This window comes from Macaca nemestrina, chromosome 9, assembly GCF_043159975.1.
Source record: "Macaca nemestrina isolate mMacNem1 chromosome 9, mMacNem.hap1, whole genome shotgun sequence".
NCBI classification, from domain to species: Eukaryota; Metazoa; Chordata; class Mammalia; order Primates; family Cercopithecidae; genus Macaca; species Macaca nemestrina.
In genome coordinates, this window is record NC_092133.1 from 118,009,798 (window position 1) to 118,031,418 (window position 21,621).

The following is a 21,621-nucleotide window of genomic DNA, read 5'->3' on the forward strand; positions in this document are numbered from 1 at the left end:
GATTCAAGAATATGAATGATTCTACATCTGCCAGAAAACTGAATATTTGGATTTGTGGATTACTGACCCTTCTTTATTGCACTCTGAGCCCTGCAATCTGCCCTTGGCCAGATTGAGTAAGGAAGGCGGTGGGTAACGAAGGGGGTTTCTTGGGGGTAAAGTACAGGTAGTGGGTAAGGAAAGAGTTCTTTTGTGGGTGAGGAAGGGGATAAGGAAGGGAGTCTTGTGGGAAAAGTACAGGTGATGGGGACCAGCTTCCAGTAGAACTGGTCTGTGCACCTCCGGCTGCCCAGGTTTCCCTGCAACAGCAGAGCTGTGGCCCAAGCAGAACTTGGGTCACCAGGTGCTAGCTACTATCTCTGGGGGCTCTATACACCGTCTCTGAGCTTCACACCAAACTGCAGAGAAAGAAACTGAGGCCAGCAGTCAGAGTCTGTGCTCTCACCTCTCCATCATGCTGTGCTCACCTTTAGGGTACTTCAGGGTTAAAGCTACATTTCAGCAAAGCCACAGAAATCAGGTGCATAGTCACAGCTGAGGGGCTGTCCTTTGGGCAAAATAGTTGGCTTCCAGTCTTATTCTAATACTTTCTTTACCATGATGGTTTCTATAGTATATCCAGCAATGTTTCACTTCCTCAGAGACGTCCTCTGCGTGGGTGAAGGGAAAAGGTCCCCTTTGCTCTTGGAAGGTTTGCTGAAAATTCAACTAATAAGAAGATTAATAAGAGAAAAAGCACGCAGATTTATTACTACCACGTGCACAGGGAGAATCACAGAGTGACTGCCTAATGTCTCAACGGGATACAGCCTCTTACGTACCCTACTTCTTAGGGAAAAGTGTGGATCATTTTAGGGAGATAGTAAATAATTTTTAGGGGAATTTAGTGGGCTCGAAGAACATACAATGGTTTAGAGCAAAGTCTGTTGGGCCCTCAGAGTGGATAAAGGTTATGACAAAAATTTATCCAGGTTTGTTGTCAGACTTTAGTCTTCCTTCCTGTGATATGGGTTCAGCTAATGAAAACTTAAGAGAAAGGACCAGAGGTTATTATTTTCTTCTCTGTTAGGTCTAGATTTTAGGCAGATAAGACAACTTTATCTGTGCTTTGGGATAGGCAGAAGATTTTGGGGTGTGGGGGTTGAGATGGATTGTTCTCCATTGCTCTTGAGGGTCTGTCTGATCTTTAATTCAAAACACTCAGTATACCATATACCATATTTTCAGGTGAAGTTCCCCGTGCTCCTTCATTCTTTAATCAACCGTTTTTTCATATTCATCTTCACATCACTTTATATTAATTGCTACTGGAATTTCAATTTTTTTTGGTTTACAAATGAATGGTCATTACAGGAAATTGAGACATAGCACCAAAATAAAAATGAAAATAAATCACCTATATTCACACTACCCAGATATAACCTTGGTTGAAGTGCATGTTTCCTTTCAGGTTGTGAACGTATTTTCAGAATCACGTTAGTTTCGTAAATACTATTTTACTTTACTCTCATTTTAAAACAATAGAACACCATGAGAATCTTCCCATGTTGTTACCTATTTGTCAAAAAAAACCACTTAAAAATATTTATAATGTTCTAGGATATGGCTATGGCATAATAATTTCCCTATTGCTTGACATTTAAATTTGTGCAAGGGAAGATTAAACTGTGGTAACAGATATACCAAAAACATATTATGATACAAACACAATATTTAGATGTACCTAACTAGCAGAAGGGAAAAGAGAATTTGGAATAGATACACTTGTTCTTTGGTTAATGTTGTTATTATTTTGAAACAATCTCAAACTTATAAAGAGTTGCAAGAATGTTTTTATTGATGAAATATTTGAGACTAAGTTGCCTACGGGAGGCTTCACCACCTCTGAATGCTTTAGTGCATTTCCTATAAACAAAGATATTCTTCTACATAATTACAATACCACCATCCAATTGGTGGAAATTAACATCGGTACATCATCGACATCTAATCTTCAGACTCCATTCCAGTTTCACCAGTAGTCCCAACAGTATCTTTTAGTAAAAAGATTAATTGAGAATCACATTGCATATTATTGTCATGTCTCTTTGGCTTCCATAAACCTAGAACAGTTCCTCAGTATTTCCTTGATTTTCACAGCCTTGGTAGTTTTGAAGATTACACATCAATTATTTTTTGGGATGTCCCTCATGAGTCTCTCTGAGGTTTCTTCATGATTAAATTCAGGTTATGCACCTTTGTCAGTGATATCACAGAGGGGAAGCTCTAGTCTTCTTATCACCTCTTACCAGGCAGAACACTACCTAGATTCATCCTATTATCAGTGATTGGCACATTAAACATTTGATTAAGGTGGCATCTGTCAGGATCCTTCACTGTAAAGTTTATCTTTTCCCTTTTGTCTTTAGTGAGTATAGTATTGAGATGGAGTAGGGATCCCTCTTGGGGTGTGCCAGCCCAATGCCCCATCCCCCACAAGCATGGAAAGAAATGGAAATCTTGAGTTATTTCAAAGGAAATTCCAGGCACCTAGCTAGCCTGAAGAAGGAAATGAGTAACCTGATAAGCAAGAAGGTAATAGTAGCTTAAAACAACAGCCAAGGAAGTTAGAGTCACAAGATGTTTTCCCCATAAAAACTAAAGATAACAGCTTAACATATGTCCCTGAGTTGTTTTTCAGAAACCCCAACTCCCATGAGATGGAAAATGCCATCCACTGGCACATAGGCCTCAGGTAAGAAGGAACTGAGGATTGAACTGTGACCACCATTCTTTCTTCTAAATTTCTTCCTGAGGGGCCTGGAGGGGGTAAAACCACAGCTAACATTCTTTTCTGCTGACTTCAAATTTTTAGACAAATCTTTGTGTCCTTAACCAATCACAAATCAGAGTATCTTTGAATCCACCCAAGACCTGTAGGCCCCCGCTTCAAAATGTCTGTTTTTTTTTTTTTAAGTCAAATAAATATATAACCTCCATGTATAGATTTATGACTTTGCCTGGAACCTCTGCCTCCCTGCCTTTAAAAACCCTTACATGTAATTCACTGGGGAGTTCAGGTCTTAAGCATGAGCGCCCTGCAATAAATGCCTCACTTTTCTCTTGCTGCAGATCCTGATATCAGTATTTGGCTTTGCTTCATTGGGTGGGCAGACCTAAGTGTGGTTCAGTAACAGTGTTTTAAAGGGAAAGATTTTGAAGCTGTGTTATCCTACTGAAGCAGCATCATTTGTCCTTATCTGGGGTAAATACCCCAGGTTTGTCATCTCAGGCCAGGGAAATCCAGGACTCGGACACGCAAGAAGTGAGTTTAAGAGTGGAGCCATTGCATTCCAGCCTGGGCAACAGAGCAAGATTCCCTCTCAAACAAAACAAAACAAAACAAAACAAAACAAAAGAGTCAAGGTTTAATAGCTGAAAGAAAAACAGAATAGCTCCCTCTTGCAGAGAGAGAGAGGGGCTCCCAAGTGTGACTTCCAGTCAGTAGGGAAGTGGGGGATGGGGAAGGGGCAGCGGATGGGTGGGCTGGGAAGGGGAGGGGTGAGGTGGGAGAGGGGAGGGGGAGGGGAGGGGAGTAGGAAGAGCAAGGGGAGGGGTAGGGGCGGAGGTTTTATGGACTAGCTTGAGGAGGCCGTGTCTGATTTACATAGGGTCCAAAGATTGGATGGACCAGATGTGCCATTTGCATAGCACGTGAAGAAGCTGGCCACCCCACCCTAATCTTTATTATGCAGATCAGTTCTTTACCTGGCCATGTTGTCTGTTCCTTACTGTACACGTGGTTGACTGACCAAAGAAAGGGAAGACAGAGCTGCCATGTCACACATGCCTGGCCCCCAGGTTGCCTTTCCCTCTTGGCAGAGCTGCCGGGATTCACCTGTGCAAGCTTCCAGCTTGCTTGTCTATGTTTGCAGCTCGATTTTGCAGCTGCTTTTTTTGTTAGAAAAGAAATGATTTGGGGGCTGCTTTTTATTAAAAGGAAAGCCTTACTGAGGACTCTCTTACCCTCACTATCTGCCTAAATAATTTCTTTTTAACTCCTATATCACTACATTATCCTACTTTGACTCAAAATTTCAGTTATTCATTGTTAATTTATATCAATATAGACTCATGGATACCTAACTTATTCAATGGGGTATAATCTATTATTATCATTTATAATTATGTTCAAATAATCCCAGACTTGGCCAGTGGAAGTTCCTATATCGTTTGGATGTATCTTCATATTCTTTAAGCTCTTATTTTCTGGCACAGTAAGATGTTCTAGACCCATCTTGTACTTTTTTACCCAAGCCCTGGAATCTGTCACTTCTCCAAAGAGTCCTAGTTTCTTTTAGTGGAGGCTGGTTTATGTAAACCTGTCATCATTTAAACATTTGTAGTGTCTTCCATTATGTTTATATCAAAAGTCCTTGCCCCACTAAACTAATTATTTATTTTACATTTTCTTCTAGTTTTCTACCAGCTTCCTTTATTATGTTTAGTTCCTCATTTGGAATTTAATTGGGTCATGTTATAAGCTGAAACTCTTGTTTCAAGTAATTAGCCAATTTCCCATATAATTTATGAAATGAATACGTCCCTTCCCTACGTATATTCTATTTTCAAAAAAATTTCAGGGCTGTTCATTCTGTCTGCTGATTACTTTGCCACAGTCATCCAATTTTCATTATTGTAGCATTCTATTACATCATAATGTCTGTTAGGGTAATTTTCCAACACAAAAAATCTTACATGTCAATGGACTAGTATTTTCTGCTCCGAGAACACTTGGAAGCATGGTCCAATGACCCAGGAAACTATTTGGAGTTTGAGGATTTTGTGCCATTTCCCAAATGTTGTTGCATATGAATCTGTTTCTTTCGCTTGCCCTGCATTTTTGAGAGGGAAGAATATGTGTTGTATACAATATACTGGCAGGATACAGACATAGTGGTGGCTTCTTACTAATGGGACAGTTCATCAGAGCCTCTGCAGGGCTAGTGTAACCATGAAGGTAGATTTTGTTCCCTCCATACAAAGAGAAAAAAACCTAAGCTCGCTCAGTTGTATTTCAACAACTTTCTTACCCCCTTCTTTTGTTTCCTAATTATCAGATGTCATTTGTGCAGAACAATTTGCACTTCAGAGCAAAGCTAGGGAACCACCCCAGACAGCATAGAAGTTAAAATCTAACCTGAGAATCAAACTACAAAAACATGAAAACAAAGCATTAGAAAATAAATAGGTCTTCATTTTTGTACTATAAAATCCAGAAAATTTATTTCATTTTATCCTAATCTGGTTATCACTGTGCCTCATTTATTCCTCCTGGTGACTGAGATAATTGTGCTCACTTGGAGGAGTGATGTTTTAGTTGGGTGTATGGTAGGCGGCAACAAGGCAGCAAAGCAACTCTACACCTTTGTTGTTATTGGTATTCCACAGGCAGGGCTGCTAGTGTGTCCTTAATTTCTTGCTTCACTGATTTACAAATGGTAACTGTATAGCTGGGAATGAACACAGTGGTAGACTAAGGAGGGAAAAAAAAGCCTCTAATCTCCTAAATGGCCAACAGGCAAGTGTCCAGACCGCATTGTTATCTGAAACAGCAGAGTGACAATGGAAACATTGATGTTGCATGATAAGGAGTCACAAAGCTAGATGAGGCTACTAGGTCATTGGTGCTTAAATGTTTCATATTGTTTTCAAAGGTGCAACTTTTATTACTCAATTCTGCAATGGCACATTTGCACAGAAAATACTAAGTGGCTTTTAGATACTATTACATTAAGCATGACCAAATAGAAAAGGCCTTAAAGAGAAACAGTAGCATCAATATTTCAGATAGAAAGAGATCCTCCTGGATGTCTGCATATTCACATTATGCAACTAAGTCTATTTTCTCTCTTTGTTTAAAAAATAGTCACATTTATATAGCACTTAGGGCTTATAGAAGCTTTCATATATATTACCTATTTTTTTAAATGGCACACATTTATTGAGGCCTTGTTCAGCACCACACACCGTGCAGAGAACACATAAGCACTAGCTCATCAAATCCTTACAAGAGCTCCACAGGGTGACTTTCAGGTTAGCCTTTTTACATAGATGGAAGAACAGAGGTTAAAGAGCTCAGGTAATTTCCCCATGGTTACTCTCCGCTTCTTGTGAGTGCTAAGAAAAGAGACAGCTCTTCCTTCTGCATTTGGTTATCCTGGCACAACTTCTGTGTATTTCCAAGGATACTTTGGGAGCGTTTCTTGATAAGCTGGTTTTTCCAGTATTAGGTATCCTCTTATGTCTCCTTCTGTATTTTTCCTCCCCATCTTCCAATCTCTTATGGAAGCAACCACAAAGGTTAGTTTGAACACACAGAGGGAGTACCCATTATCTCAATCAATTGAAAGGTTGAGAAGATGAGACAAAATTCAGACTATCGGGGTCTGACAAAGTATCTAAAATACCTTAGACTCTGAGGAATACAGACTAATGAAGTTCCCCTCTAATATCATTGGAGTGTAAAGTCATACATCTTGCTTTTGCCAGGTAAAATAAGAAAATTCATTTGAGATTCTCATGCCTTAGCCTCCCAAGTTTCTGGGATTACAGGTGTGCACCACCATGCCTGGCTAATTTTTAAATTTTTATTAGAAACAGGATTTTTACCATGTTGGCCAGGGTGGTCTTGAACTCCTGGCCTCAGGTGATCCACCCACCTCGGCCTCCCAAAGTGCTGTGATTACAGGTGTGAGACACCGTGCCTGGCCAGGAATTTCATTCTACCTCATTCACACCGGGAATTAAAGAAAGGAAAAGTCCTTTTATTTTTCCTCCTCTTGATCTGTAGTTGAATTTGAATCTTGAATCCTGGATACAGCCTTTATAGAGATGGGACTTAGGGAAGTTACTTACCCTTCCTGAACTTAAATTTTCTTGGTATTACATTGGGGATCTAATAACAGTGATTTCTTTATGGTGTTGTAACGAGAACTAGACTAGATTGTATCCAGGCACAGAATAGACACATGTAATTTTAGCTATTGTTGTTATTAAAAGAGAAGGATTGTGAAATTTCTAAGTGATTCTTAGTTTCAGATACCAGATGCTGCTATCAACTTGGTTTTTACCCTCCATGATCTCTCCTTCCCCACTACTACCACATGGGCAGCCCTAGACATGGATACAGACTGAAGATCATTCCCAGGAGAGCTCTGAGACCCTTCTTGCATGCAGCTTGGCTGTGTACAGAGTGATTCTCCAGGGCTCACAACAGCATCTCTTTCCCTTGCTTTTGGCACCTGGCCTTATCTTTGGTTGTTTAGTGGACAATTCTTGGATGTTTCAAATGCACCTTGAATTTACCATCATAAATCCATCTCAGCACATTTTCCCCCTTCCTGCAAATTGCCCTACTTCCTGATTTTCGTATCCTCATTCTCTCTAACCTTTAGAATACCTTTTATTGTTTTTTTAGAGAGATGGGGTCTGACTACGTTACCTAGGCTAGTTTTGAACTCCTGGCCTCAAGTGGACTTCCTGCCTCAGCCCTCTGAATAGCTGGGATTACAGATGGGTGTTCTTCAGAATTATTTCAATTCTCTCCTTTTGCTTAAATATGACAGTTACCAAAACAGAAGTGTTAGCTGTGTGGATGGTAGCCTCATCTGGAACCTCTATTTTCAAACCCTCTGTAAAGTTTATACTTATTTGTAGGTTTGCTTGTTTGTTAAATCATTACTGTTGTAGCGTAGGAATGTTCTTTCCCCATAAGGCTATGAGCCCTATGAAGTCTGGGTCTATCTGGTTTCTCAATGACAGTATCCCTAGTACCTAGCACAGTCTCTGATAATGACTGGCACCCAACAAATACTGGCTGACTATTGATCTGTTCTGTGCGATACTCTTTTTTTGCTCCACTTCTGTCTCACGGTTGCCAATGACACCTTCCCTAGTGAAAACATCAATGCCTGTCACTTGGACTTTGAAAGACCTTACTGTAAGAATATTTGGGCCATCAGACACAGATTGAATCCTGGTTCTGCCACTTACCAGCTATGTAATCTTGGGAAATTTTTTGAGCCTCAATATTTCCATTTCTAAAGTAAAAATGATAAAACATACCAATAGGATCGGAGGGTTACATGAATGAATCTGTTTAAAGTGCTTTGGAAGTGTCTAGCACATAGTAAATTCTCAAGGCATGTTGGCTAGAAGGAAGTGCACAACGAGGAACATAAAAGACAACTTTCTCCCTGATTTGTAATATGTATTAGATTACCTGCTCTGGAACTCTATTCCCTTTAAATTTCCTTTAAATCTAAATGGCTGAATTTTATTCCCTCAGGACCTTACTCTCTCTGTTTGAAACAAATGGCTAATCTGGTAAACTAATATATGTTAATGGCTGATCTTTTAGGGGCTTAGTACGTCACCTCTCTGGTAGCACATTTCACACTAACAGATCCTCTAAAAGAATCCCCAAAAGTTATTCTAAAGATAAGGCATTTGAGCACATGGCAGGAAGGCTGGTGGTTGCATCTCCTGCCAGGGTTCTCATGCAGTATCGTCTTTTTCTTCCCATAGCTCTGCCTCTGGACTCCTTCCACTGGGCTCAGCTTCATAAAAGCCTAAAAGGTCAAATCATCCTATACAGGGGATGGAAGAAGGAGTTCTTGCTTGACACTCTGAGACCCTGAATGGATCCTTCTGTGGCTGGTTCAACTCAAATCTGAGGTTTTCTGCCTTGTCCCTATTGTAGTACCATTGTCCTTCTAGATTATGGAATGCATTCCTCTTTCCAGTCTTGTTTCAAGAGACTGGCTCTCTTGCTCTGAATCCTAGAGTCCCTGCCAGTTACTTGCTGTGAGAGATTTTCCTCCATGCAAGCTCTCTCTGCTTACCTGATCCTAAATAGCATCCACTTTGGAATTACCTGTGCTTCTTTTCTATTAGCCTGTGTAGAATCCCCCTTCCCTGCCACAGGGTGCCTCATGTCTGTTTTCCTAGGTTCTGGATGCCCAGCTCTCTGTGCTTGACTGACATCCCTCCTAGAACCTGTATCTATAGTGTTTGGCCAATCCAGGAAATTATGTCTAGAAAACAGCACCTTCCAGCCTGCCTTCTTCACCCAGTGGAATTAACTGATCTCTTTTAGCTGTGATTGCAAGATAAGAGAGATGGAGAAGAGATGCTGTGCAAGCCAGTTTTTTTTGCTACTGATTGAATCATTCTATGCATGGTATTTCTTCTACATGAGAGCTAACGTCTTTAATTCCTTGAGCTAGGCATCACTAGAGAGGTAGTTTAAAGCACTTTGAATAGTCAACAAACACAAACAAAAACAAAAGCACAACCACAAAAGAATTCTGTATTAAACATTATAATTTACCCAAAATTCCCATAATTGTATTTATTATTAAAATATCTTTAGTATGATTATAAAAGTTACTGCAGTTGATACAGACAGGAAGCAAGGAAATACTGGGCAGAAGAGGGTGGTTGCCTGGCAAAGAACCCATCCTCAAGCCTGGAAACCTGAAGCTCTAAATGGAAACAGGCATTCCTGTTTTTGAAACTAAATTTTGCCTTTTTGGCCCGCCATACCCCTGTATCCTGTACCCATATAAACCCCAAACAAGAGGCTCCACCAGCAGATGAGGAGACAAGCAGATGAGCAAAAGAGCAGAGGAACAGGAAAGTGGCATGGCAGAGAAGGAGAGAAGAGGAGGAGCATCTGAACGTTGAGAGGAGTTTAGCTGGGGATGGTTGGAGAGGAGTTCGGCTGTGGGATGGCCAAACTCTAGGGGAGGAGCATCTTCCCACTCCGTCCCCTTTCCAGCTCCCCATCCATCCCACCCAGAGCCACCTCCACCACTCAGTAAAATCCCTTCATTCACCATCCTTCTAGTCTATTTGTGACTGATTCTTCCTGGATGCCAGACAAGGACCCTAGTACCAAGAGGGCACCGAACTGGTTAACACTTAACGTTTGCAAATGGCAGAGCTAAAGGAGAACTGTAACACATCCTCTGGGGCTTCAGGAGTCACAGACACACATCCCTAGATGCTACCATGGGGCTGGAGCCCAAAAGTATGCGCCCCGGCTCCTGCATCTGCCCGTCTGCCTGCTCCCGCTCTTGTAAGGGGTTTGAGCATGTGGTGGCCAAACAGATGAGCCACACCCTGTTGCGTGTTCTGTGAGGGAGGTCAAGGAACTCTCCCATTTCAAAGTCTATCTGGCATGAAGTAGTTTTACTTACAATAGGATTTGTGAACCCTAGTCACATGGCATTCCTCTTCAGGCCTATTATAAAATTATCTGTAAAACTCTCAAAAATCGTAACCTATTCCTTAATGTTAAAAACCAAATATTTAATAGCACATTTGTTATGAGATATGGCAGATTTACATAATTGTAACTTTAAAGGGATAAATAATCATTTTCCAAAGACTGTGAACTATTGGAGTGTGTTTATGGAAGCCTGGTCTCTTTTATAGCAGAGTATTAATGACTTACAGATCATCTGCCACATTTAGGAGGAATCTGGAATTCTTCAGGAATTTTTCTACTGACTCAGTATGACACCTGGGACAAGGGAAATGAGTTGTATGAGGCCTCAGTTGCCTCAGATCATTGACAGGAAGGATTCCAGAACTGTACCATAAGAAGGGGGAACCCGAGCAGAATGTCACAGTGTCCCTGAGTTGAGTTGTCAGAGATTGGAGTACATGGAGGTTGAAAAGTCTAGAATTTTCCAGAAAAGGTCCTGGAGAGGAGGGAGCTACCCAAAAAAAAAGGGAAAGAAAGAAAGAAAAGAAAAGAAAGAAAGAAAGGAAGAAAGAAAGAAAGAAAGAAAGAAAGAAAGAAAGAAAGAAAGAAAGAAAGAAAGAAAGAAAGAAAGAAAGAAAGAAAGAAGCCCTTTAGGATGAAATTTCCAGGGAGTTGTAAACTGAACACTTCCAAGCAGCTGAGTCCTGACTAGCCAAGGTGAGAATGCTCATTGTTGAACACACAGAGTACACTAAGGGCCATACCTTAGTAATAGGAGAAACTAGCTCTAGAGCGAAAGCTATTCTAGACCTGCCTCAATAACCTTTCTTTACTGTTAGATTCTGATTTTGATCAGAGTGGCAATATACTCAGTCACAGACCTATCTTTTTTCTTCTCTCTCTTTTTTTTTTTTTGAAATGGAGTCTCACCCTGTTACCCAGACTGGAGTACAGTGGCGCAATCTCGGCCTACTGCAACCTCCGTCTCCCGGGTTCAAGCGATTCTCCTGCCCCAGCCTTCTGAGTAGCTGGGATTACAGGTGCATGCCATCGTGCCTGGCAATTTTTTTTGTATCTTTAGTAGAGATGGTGTTTCACCACGTTGGCCAGGCTGGCCTCAAACACCTGACCTTGTGATCCACCTGCCTCAGCTTCCCAAAGTGCTGGGATTACAGGCGTCAGCCATTGCACCTGGTCCTTCTTCTTTTTTTTTTTTTTTAAACCAGCTTTCCTTGCTACTCAGTTTGTTCATATAAAAGTTTTAGGTAGCTGCAATGTCTAAAATCACTGTGAGGGGTTTCTAAAAAAGTTGTTTAAGGGGGAGAAACTCACCTAGCTTATATCTTTTTCTCATTTGCTCATCTTCTTCTTGCTCACTGGAATCCAAAAGTGATGTTGGATCAAGTGCAGCCCTCTTGTCACCATGAATTAATAAGCTTGAGCATTAAGGCACTCACTGAGAATGGCTAAGAAGAAATTCAAGAGGAAATCATTCTCTTGAAGGTATTGTAGAACCACTGTACTGGTCCTTAACTGCCTACTTTTAGGTTTCTTGTTAACCACTGTACTGGTCCTTAACTGCCTACTTTTAGGTTTCTTGTTAACCACTGTACTGGTCCTTAACTGCCTACTTTTAGGTTTCTTGTTAACCACTGTACTGGTCCTTAACTGCCTACTTTTAGGTTTCTTGTTAACCGCTGTACTGGTCCTTAACTGCCTACTTTTAGGTTTCTTGTTAACCACTGTACTGGTCCTTAACTGCCTACTTTTAGGTTTCTTGTTAACCGCTGTACTGGTCCTTAACTGCCTACTTTTAGGTTTCTTGTTAACCACTGTACTGGTCCTTAACTGCCTACTTTTAGGTTTCTTGTTAACCACTGTACTGGTCCTTAACTGCCTACTTTTAAGTTTCTTGTTGAGAAAAATAAAACCCATAATTTAAAAAAATGCCTGTTTAAATTCATTCTGTTTTTATAGCTATTTTCAGGTGCTTATTTGTGTAGATGAATATAATTTTTCCTTTTTCTCTCCTTCCTTCTTTCCTTCCTTCCTTCCTTCCTTCCTTCCTTCCTTCCTTCCTTCCTTCTTTCCTTCCTTCCTTCCTTCCTCCCTCCCTCCTTCCCTCCCTCACTTCCTTCCTTCCTTCCTTCCTTCCTTCCTTCCTTCCTTCCTTCCTTCCTTCCTTTCTTCCTTCCTTCCTTCCCTCTCTCTTTCTCGACAGAGTTTCACTCTGTCTTGCTCAGGCTGGAGTGCCGTGGTATGATCTCGGCTTACTGCAACCTCTACCTCCCAGGCTCAAGTGATCCTCCCATCTCAGCCTCCTGAGTAGCTGCGACTACAGGTACCTAGCTAATTTTTGTATTTTTTTGTAGAGATGGGGTCTCTCTATGTTGCCCAACCTGGTCTCACACTCCTGGCTTCAAGTGATCCTTCAGCCTCAGCTTCCCAAAGTGCTGGGATTTCAGGGGTGAGACACTGCACTTGGCCTCAAGGTGTTTTCTAATTCTGAAGAAATAATCTTATGCAAATTTTGATTGTAATCCCCTTAATTTAGAGGGCTAGAGGCTAATTTAGGCTTTGGAACCAGACTACCTGGATTTGAATCCTGATTATGCCAGTAGTAGTTGTATAACTTTGAGCAAGTATGACTGTCTCTGTGCATTAGTTTCTCATTGGTAAAATGGAGATCATTGGTAAGATAGAGTCACCGTGAGGATTAAATGATTTGATATCTATAAAGTATTTAAAACAGAACCAGGCACATAGAAAGTGATGAGGAAGTGCTAGCTATTATTATTATTATTATTATTAATTTTTACTTTTTTTTTTGAGATGGAGTCTCACTCTGTTGCCCAGACTGGAGTGCAGTGGCGTGATCTCGGCTCACTGCAAGCTCCTCATCCAGAGTTCACGCTATTATTATTTTAAATAGATATATTTGAAAAATATTGACTCTCGTATTGAGCCTTATTATACACAAACAAATATGCTTTTTCTAATATTTAAATTTTCTTTTACATGACTAAAGATTTTAAATATTTTCTTTCTTAAAGACTTAAAACTTTCCTTTTTTTAGACACTCCCCATTTAAATGCAAATTATTATATTTCAATAAAAATACATTTATTCTTTCTATCTACAAATCAAATACTTTCTGGACATAAAAAGATAGCAAAGTATGTTGACAAATTAAATAATTATGTTATCCCACTTCAATACACATTTAAAACATAATTGTATATTGAGGTAAAAGAGACCATGATGAAAAATTCCATAATCAACCTTTTAGTTTTCGCAGTTCGAGATATTTTTAGCAATCTCAGTGATTTATATTTTCCAATGATTTTCTTGCATAGCACTTTTTAAGCACAAAGTATTATTTTCTGGAAAAAAATGTAATGAAGAAAAATGTTGAATTGTATTAAACTTGGTTACATTGGCTGCTTTTGTCCAATAAACAAACATAACCCAAAAGGAAACATATATGTATGCCAAAGGAAAGATACTATTAATAAAGATTGCATCCAAATGTCAAAACCATGTAGAATTTGTAGTTTTGTAAATGTGCTCCAAAATCCAAACGTCATAAACCTTCAAGCGACCTTTGTGTTCCAAGCTGTAACCAAATGGCCAAATCTGGCTTGTGTTACCCTGGAGACACACTCTGATGGAAAGGCCTGTGATGAGGTTGAGCAGCATGAATGATTAGGGGGCAGTGTTGTGAAAAATAAGGATTCGCCTCAGCGTAGCACTCCCTGCACGAGATTAAGGGTGTGTGTGCTGCGTAGATAGCATTGTTTAAGAAAATACTTGATAGCAGCTAATGTCTACAAGTAATGAACAAAGAAGAAATATTCTAATATTTTAATATTCTTCTTGGGGTTCTTCATATGAAAATGTTGAGGGGGGTTACAAAGATGTCAATTCAATTTAAGGACAAAAGTTAATCACCAGCATAATTTATTTTATTATACTTCTCAACAAATATTCGATGTTATAAAAAATACTGCATAATACAATAAATAAACAATGATCATAGAACTGTTCAGTCCAAGCACACTATACAGAAGAATTTTCTTTTATTGATAGGAGAATTCAAATTAATTCAATTTTAGTCACAAATGTTTTTCCCGCTATAAGGATGGCATTGTTATATGCAATGGGAATCCAAAGAGAGGAAAGATAACATACTCTGTTCTCAGGAGGTAATAAGTTCACAAATATTTAATGCTTTTTTTTTTTTTTTTTAAATGGGGTCTCACTTTGTCACTCAGGCTGAAGTGCAGTGCTGTGATCACGGCTCACTGCAATCTCAACCTCCCAGGCTCAAGCAATCCTCCAACCTCAACCTCCTAAGTAACTGAGACTCCAGGTGCACACCACCACAACTGGCTAATTTTTTTGTATTTTAGTTAGAGATGGGGTTTTGCCATATTTCCCGGGCTTGTCTTGAACTCCTGGGCTCAAGTGATTCTCCTGCCTTGGCCTCCTAAAGTGTTGGGATTACAGGTGTGAGCCACTGTGCTTGGCCCACAAATATTAAATTTTTATTTATGCTACAACTTACTCATAACAGAGATTCACATTTAGGACCGTAAGAATTGAGTGGAGGAAAATATTAACATTTAAATGTGAGGAAAAGGTACATCTTCAAGGAACAGAAAGCCCTTAAGATAAACAAAGAATAATATAAGAAATATGTAGCAAGAGTCTGTCTAGAATAAGCAAGGCTTGCAGGAAGAAAAGCAAAGCATATGTGCTCATAGGGTCATTATTAGATGAATGTGGCTGGTACAGATTAAAAGAGAACATAGAGGGGAATGAGAATGGGTCAAAATGGCAGTCGAAGCACACATGCCCTCCTTCCATCGTCACAATTATCCCATGAAAACATTATGTTAGAACAAAGCAAAAAAAATCCATATCATATGGGAAAACAAAAGTCTAAGCAATGCACCAGAAATTTTGAAGAATCTTTGATATGAAATCAATCAGGATCAGCTCTATGGAGAAAAGTAACTAGGGAAAATCTTAGCTCATTAAACATGCTGTCCAGGAAAGATAGGTTCCAGGGAGCTCCAACCCCAGAGACAAAAAGCCCAAGGAACAGGAGAGAGCATTATGGCCGTCTTCAGGATAATTATTGCACAGTTGCATCTTGAACTGCAAGATGAATGAGTCTCTACTACTCAACACAGACAAGAGAGTCATTTGCACACAACCTAATGCATGAGGTGGGGGCTGAGCTCCAAGTACGGGTAGGGCCTTAGAAAGATACCAATATAGGGCTGTGGCAAGCAGCCTGCATGCTCAGAAAACAAGCTACACCTGGAGGGAGGCAAAAGTGTGCAAACGCTCTTGCCCTGTATGTTGAGATCACAACAATACTGTAAATTTAGAAGATAAAATGTATGTTAGAAATGTATGTAGGCTAGAAAGCTAAAGATTCATCTTAGCATACATCTTTTTTGGTCACAAAGGTAAGGATTTAGAATGAACAACTTCCCAACAAAAGAAAAATAAATGGAACAAACAATGATCTGTCAATGTAGCAAAAGGCAGAAATGGAAACAAAAAGAAAACCAGAAAGTATAGAAAAAGAAAACATACAATAAAATGACCATTAATAAGTCTAAACATATCAGTAATAACAGCAGCATTAATTGATTGTTAAGCATTGCTAATAAAATACAGAGGTATTCTGGTATGTAAGTAGAGTCTAGCTATAGGTTGTGTTCAAGGGACACACCTGAAAATGTGACCAGAAATATACAATGTAAAGGGGTGGATAAAATATGTCAGGTAAACAATAGCAAAAAGAAAGGCAAAAGTAACAATAATAACACTGTACCACACATAATTCAATAAAAAATATATGGGACAAACATTGATTTATTTAATGGTGAAAGGCCAGTCAAGAATATATCCACTATAGTGGGCAGAGCAAGATGGCCAAATAGGAACAGCTCCAGTCTCCAACTCCCAGCGCGAGCGACACAGAAGACCGGTGATTTCTGCATTTTCAACTGAGGTACTGGGTTCATCTCACTGGGGAGTGCCGGACGATCGGTGCTGGTCAGCTGCTGCAGCCCGACCAGCCAGAGCTGAAGCAGGGCGAGGCATTGCCTCACCTGGGAAGCGCAAGGGGGAAGGGAATCCCTTTTCCTAGCCAGGGGAACGGAGACACACAACACCTGGAAAATCGGGTAACTCCCACCCCAATACTGCGCTTTAAGCAAACAGGCACACCAGGAGATCATATCCCACACCTGGCCGGGAGGGTCCCACACCCACGGAGCCTCCCTCATTGCTAGCACAGCAGTCTGTGATCTACCGGCAAGGCAGCAGCGAGGCTGGGGGAGGGGCGCCCGCCATTGCTGAGGCTTAAGTAGGTAAACAAAGCTGCTGGGAAGCTCGAACTGGGTGGAGCTCACAGCAGCTCAAGGAAACCTGCCTGTCTCTGTAGACTCCACCTCTGGGGACAGGGCAATAACAAACACAGCCGAAACCTCTGCAGACCCAAACGACTCTGTCTGACAGCTTTGAAGAGAGCAGTGGATCTCCCAACACGGAGGTTGAGATCTGAGAAGGGACAGACTCCCTGCTCAAGTGGGTCCCTGACCCCTGAGTAGCCTAACTGGGAGACATCCCCCACTAGGGGCAGTCTGACACCCCACACCTCACAGGGTGGAGTACACCCCTGAGAGGAAGCTTCCAAAGCAAGAATCAGACAGGTACACTCGCTGTTCAGAAATATTCTATCTTCTGCAGCCTCTGCTGCTGATACCCAGGCAAACAGGGTCTGGAGTGGACCTCAAGCAATCTCCAACAGACCTACAGCTGAGGGTCCTGACTGTTAGAAGGAAAACTATCAAACAGGAAGGACACCTACACCAAAACCCCATCAGTACATCACCATCATCAAAGACCAGAGGCAGATAAAACCACAAAGATGGGGAAAAGGCAGGGCAGAAAAGCTGGAAATTCAAAAAATAAGAGCACATCTCCCCCGGCAAAGGAGCGCAGCTCATCACCAGCAACGGATCAAAGCTGGACGGAGAATGACTTTGACGAGATGAGAGAAGAAGGCTTCAGTCCATCAAATTTCTCAGAGCTAAAGGAGGAATTATGTACCCAGCGCAAAGAAACTAAAAATCTTGAAAAAAAAGTGGAAGAATTGATGGCTAGAGTAATTAATGCAGAGAAGGTCATAAACGAAATGAAAGAGATGAAAACCATGACACGAGAAATACGTGACAAATGCACAAGCTTCAGTAACCGACTCGATCAACTGGAAGAAAGAGTATCTGCGATTGAGGATCAAATGAATGAAATGAAGCGAGAAGAGAAACCAAAAGAAAAAAGAAGAAAAAGAAATGAACAAAGCCTGCAAGAAGTATGGGATTATGTAAAAAGACCAAATCTACGTCTGATTGGGGTGCCTGAAAGTGAGGGGGAAAATGGAACCAAGTTGGAAAACACTCTTCAGGATATCATCCAGGAGAACTTCCCCAACCTAGTAGGGCAGGCCAACATTCAAATTCAGGAAATACAGAGAACGCCACAAAGATACTCCTCGAGAAGAGCAACTCCAAGACACATAATTGCCAGATTCACCAAAGTTGAAATGAAGGAAAAAATCTTAAGGGCAGCCAGAGAGAAAGGTCGGGTTACCCACAAAGGGAAGCCCATCAGACTAACAGCAGATCTCTCGGCAGAAACTCTCCAAGCCAGAAGAGAGTGGGGGCCAATATTCAACATTCTTAAAGAAAAGAATTTTCAACCCAGAATTTCATATCCAGCCAAACTAAGTTTCATAAGTGAAGGAGAAATAAAATCCTTTACAGATAAGCAAATGCTTAGAGATTTTGTGACCACTAGGCCTGCCTTACAAGAGACCCTGAAGGAAGCACTAAACATGGAAAGGAACAACCGGTACCAGCCATTGCAAAAACATGCCAAAATGTAAAGACCATCGAGGCTAGGAAGAAACTGCATCAACTAACGAGCAAAATAACCAGTTAATATCATAATGGCAGGATCAAGTTCACACATAACAATCTTAACCTTAAATGTAAATGGACTAAATGCTCCAATTAAAAGACACAGACTGGCAAACTGGATAAAGAGTCAAGACCCATCAGTCTGCTGTATTCAGGAGACCCATCTCACACGCAGAGACATACATAGGCTCAAAATAAAGGGATGGAGGAAGATTTACCAAGCAAATGGAGAACAAAAAAAAGCGGGGGTTGCAATACTAGTCTCTGATAAAACAGACTTTAAACCATCAAAGATCAAAAGAGACAAAGAAGGCCATTACATAATGGTAAAGGGATCAATTCAACAGGAAGAGCTAACTATCCTAAATATATATGCACCCAATACAGGAGCACCCAGATTCATAAAGCAAGTCCTTAGAGACTTACAAAGAGACTTAGACTCCCATACAATAATAATGGGAGACTTCAACACTCCACTGTCAACATTAGACAGATCGACGAGACAGAAAGTTAACAAGGATATCCACGAATTGAACTCATCTCTGCAGCAAGCAGACCTAATAGACGTCTATAGAACTCTCCACCCCAAATCAACAGAATATACATTCTTCTCAGCACCACATCGTACTTACTCCAAAATCGACCACGTAATTGGAAGTAAAGCACTCCTCAGCAAATGTACAAGAACAGAAATTATAACAAACTGTCTCTCAGACCACAGTGCAATCAAACTAGAACTCAGGACTAAGAAACTCAATCAAAACCGCTCAACTACATGGAAACTGAACAACCTGCTCCTGAATGACTACTGGGTACATAACGAAATGAAGGCAGAAATAAAGATGTTCTTTGAAACCAATGAGAACAAAGACACAACATACCAGAATCTCTGGGACACATTTAAAGCAGTGTGTAGAGGGAAATTTATAGCACTAAATGCCCACAAGAGAAAGCAGGAAAGATCTAAAATTGACACTCTAACATCACAATTAAAAGAACTAGAGAAGCAAGAGCAAACACATTCGAAAGCTAGCAGAAGGCTAGAAATAACTAAGATCAGAGCAGAACTGAAGGAGATAGAGACACAAAAAACTCTCCAAAAAATCAATGAATCCAGGAGTTGGTTTTTTGAAAAGATCAACAAAATTGACAGACCACTAGCAAGACTAATAAAGAAGAAAAGAGAGAAGAATCAAATCGACGCAATTAAAAATGATAAAGGGGATATCACCACTGACCCCACAGAAATACAAACTACCATCAGAGAATACTATAAACACCACTACACAAATAAACTGGAAAATCTAGAAGAAATGGATAATTTCCTGGACACTTCCACTCTCCCAAGACTAAACCAGGAAGACGCTGAATCCCTGAATAGACCAATAGCAGGCTCTGAAATTGAGGCAATAATTAATAGCCTACCAACCAAAAAAAGTCCAGGACCAGATGGATTCACAGCTGAATTCTACCAGAGGTACAAGGAGGAGTTGGTACCATTCCTTCTGAAACTATTCCAATCAATAGAAAAAGAGGGAATCCTCCCTAACTCATTTTATGAGGCCAACATCATCTTTATACCAAAGCCTGGCAGAGACACAACAAAAAAAGAGAATTTTAGACCAATATCCCTCATGAACATCGATGCAAAAATCCTCAATAAAATACTGGCAAACCAGATTCAGCAACACATCAAAAAGCTTATCCACCATGATCAAGTGGGCTTCATCCCTGGGATGCAAGGCTGGTTCAACATTCGCAAATCAATAAACATAATCCAGCATATAAACAGAACCAAACACAAGAACCACATGATTATCTCAATTGATGCAGAAAAGGCTTTTGACAAAATTCAACAGCCCTTCATGCTAAAAACGCTCAATAAATTCGGTATTGATGGAACGTACCTCAAAATAATAAGAGCTATTTATGACAAACCCACAGCCAATATCATACTGAATGGGCAAAAACTGGAAAAATTCCCTTTGAAAACTGGCACAAGACAGGGATGCCCTCTCTCACCACTCCTATTCAACATAGTGTTGGAAGTTCTGGCTAGCGCAATTAGGCAAGAGAAAGAAATCAAGGGTATTCAGTTAGGAAAAGAAGAAGTCAAACTGTCCCTGTTTGCAGATGACATGATTGTATATTTAGAAAACCCCATTGTCTCAGCCCAAAATCTCCTTAAGCTGATAAGCAACTTCAGCAAAGTCTCAGGATACAAAATTAATGTGCAAAAATCACGAGCATTCTTATACACCAGTAACAGACAAACAGAGAGCCAAATCAGGAATGAACTTCCATTCACAATTGCTTCAAAGAGAATAAAATATCTAGGAATCCAACTTACAAGGGATGTAAAGGACCTCTTCAAGGAGAACTACAAACCACTGCTCAGTGAAATCAAAGAGGACACAAACAAATGGAAGAACATACCATGCTCATGGATAGGAAGAATCAATATCATGAAAATGGCCATACTGCCCAAGGTAATTTATAGATTCAATGCCATCCCCATCAAGCTACCAATGAGTTTCTTCACAGAATTGGAAAAAACTGCTTTAAAGTTCATATGGAACCAAAAAAGAGCCCGCATCTCCAAGACAATCCTAAGTCAAAAGAACAAAGCTGGAGGCATCACGCTACCTGACTTCAAACTATACTACAAGGCTACAGTAACCAAAACAGCATGGTACTGGTACCAAAACAGAGATATAGACCAATGGAACAGAACAGAGTCCTCAGAAATAATACCACACATCTACAGCCATCTGATCTTTGACAAACCTGAGAGAAACAAGAAATGGGGAAAGGATTCCCTATTTAATAAATGGTGCTGGGAAAATTGGCTAGCCATAAGTAGAAAGCTGAAACTGGATCCTTTCCTTACTCCTTATACGAAAATTAATTCAAGATGGATTAGAGACTTAAATGTTAGACCTAATACCATAAAAATCCTAGAGGAAAACCTAGGTAGTACCATTCAGGACATAGGCATGGGCAAAGACTTCATGTCTAAAACACCAAAAGCAACGGCAGCAAAAGCCAAAATTGACAAATGGGATCTCATTAAACTAAAGAGCTTCTGCACAGCAAAAGAAACTACCATCAGAGTGAACAGGCAACCTACAGAATGGGAGAAAATTTTTGCAATCTACTCATCTGACAAAGGGCTAATATCCGGAACCTACAAAGAACTCAAACAAATTTACAAGAAAAAAACAAACAACCCCATCAAAAAGTGGGCAAAGGATATGAACAGACATTTCTCAAAAGAAGACATTCATACAGCCAACAGACACATGAAAAAATGTTCATCATCACTGGCCATCAGAGAAATGCAAATCAAAACCACAATGAGAT

At 40.4% G+C, this 21,621-nt stretch overlaps 1 protein-coding gene and 1 long non-coding RNA gene across 9 annotated transcripts in view; one reads left to right on the forward strand and one right to left on the reverse strand.

Annotated features, from left to right (window-relative positions):
• LOC105480009 (myosin IIIA) overlaps positions 1-11,720 on the reverse strand; it is a 310,637-nt gene extending 298,917 nt beyond the window's left edge. For 5 of the 8 annotated variants that reach the window (XR_986226.3, XR_011608191.1, XR_011608190.1 and 2 more), the window contains exon 1: positions 11,588-11,716. The gene's annotated coding sequence lies outside the window, so the exon portion shown is untranslated. Of the gene's footprint in view, positions 1-11,587 lie in introns of all 8 variants that reach the window. The other 3 variants (XM_011738421.3, XM_011738427.3, XM_071070347.1) reach the window with 3 other exon arrangements.
• Positions 1-21,621, forward strand: part of LOC105480008 (uncharacterized) — a 57,789-nt gene that overhangs the window by 31,098 nt on the left and 5,070 nt on the right. The window contains exons 3-4 of the long non-coding RNA XR_986225.3: positions 11,646-11,758; positions 12,477-12,596. This is a non-coding gene — a long non-coding RNA (uncharacterized lncRNA). The remainder of the gene's footprint in view (positions 1-11,645; positions 11,759-12,476; positions 12,597-21,621) is intronic.